This window comes from Sceloporus undulatus, chromosome 9 (assembly GCF_019175285.1).
Source record: "Sceloporus undulatus isolate JIND9_A2432 ecotype Alabama chromosome 9, SceUnd_v1.1, whole genome shotgun sequence".
Lineage (NCBI taxonomy): Eukaryota > Metazoa > Chordata > Lepidosauria > Squamata > Phrynosomatidae > Sceloporus > Sceloporus undulatus.
Genome location: NC_056530.1, coordinates 24,039,230 through 24,040,945, shown reverse-complemented (window position 1 = coordinate 24,040,945; position 1,716 = coordinate 24,039,230).

The window sequence follows — 1,716 nt, the reverse complement described above, 5'->3', positions numbered from 1 at the left end:
ATCATCATCATCATTCTCTCTTGTTTTCTATGTCTTTTGTTACTCTTTCTCCCTTTTGTAAACTATGTGTAATTAAAGTGTAATAGCAACGGTCACAATGAAGGCCAAAGGGAGGACGCAGCGAAGGAAGGAAGGCAGCCAGAGGAAGGGCTTTGGGGACCCCTGGGTTCAGGGGAACAGCAGGTTGCCAGGCTGCCATTGCCTAGGATTGGGATCCCATTGCCTTGCTCTTGGTGGAGAAGGAGGGTGCAGTCAGTGGGAGTGCGAGTGTGTTTGTAGAGATTGCGACACAAAACAAAACAACGCAAAAACAGCCATTCTCCACCGTTTACTCGCTTTCTGCACAATCACCGAGTCAGGGTTTTGTCCTCAACACAACACACACAACACTCACAAGCCATGCACTCCCAACCCATACAAATACACAAGTGCAAACACAACACACGCCACCCACACAAACACACCCCAAACACACAGACCCTGGCAATCCCCACCAACCTCTTCCGACCTCCGCCCCTCAATTCAGGAACTCTCTCCCATCAAAACTGCTGTGCAGCAGCCCTTGAAGGCCTCTAAGGCAATACAATATCATACGATGTAATAGTATATCATATTAGTATGTCGCATAAGACGCTAATATAATACAATATCATAGGATATGATGGAGTAAAACATTATGGAGGCTGCTTAGCGATGTATAAATAAAGCTGCTATTGCTATTATTATCCTATATGCTCATACATTACATTACTTTATATTAATATATGATAATATAAAAACTGCTGAGAACAGTATGAAGCCGTATATAAATGAAGCTGCTCCAGTCATTAAATATATGTAACGAATTAATAAATATATTCTTGCAGCTTCAATCATTAGATTTAATAAATTAATAAATATATTATTGACGGTTCAGGGGCGGTGGCGGCCATGTTTTCCCAGGGGCTGATGGGAATTGTAGTGCAAAAGGAGGCCCTGCTGCTGCTGCCTTGCTCTCTGCCTCCCTCTCGTGGCGCCCTTTGCGCACTGCAGGCTTCATGACTCATGGCTGCCAGGCGTCTCTCGGGCGCCCTCCTGTGGAGACAATCGGCCAGATACTTAATACATTAATGTATTCCTGCAGCTTCAGTCATTAAATAGATTTAATGAACTAATAAATAGATTTAATAAATTAATATATTCTTGCAGTATATAATATACATATAAATATAAATATATTTATTGACTGAAGCTGAATGAATGTATTAGTGATGCGCGACTTCAACTACCCTGATATTTGCTGGAAGGCAAACTCAGCCAGATCCTCAAGGCCTAGTAAATTCCTCACTTGCCTGGAAGACAATTTCATGGTCCAAAAGGTGGAAGAGGCAACAAGGGGCTCAGCTATTTTAGATCTGATCCTAACCAACAAGGATGACTTGGTTAATGGGGTGCAAGTGGTGGGATCCTTAGGTGGAAGTGACCACGTTCTCCTGGAGTTTGTAATACAGTGGAAAGGAGAAGCCAGACAGAGTCAGACACGCATCCTAGACTTTAGGAGAGCGGATTTCAGTAAACTTAGAGAAATACTGGGGGCGATCCCATGGTCAGAAATACTAAAAGATAAAGGAGTTCAAGACGGATGGGAGTTTCTAAAAAAGGAGATACTGAAGGCACAAATTAAAACAGTTCCAGTGAGAAAGAAAAATGGGAGGTGTTGCAAGAACCCAGGATGGA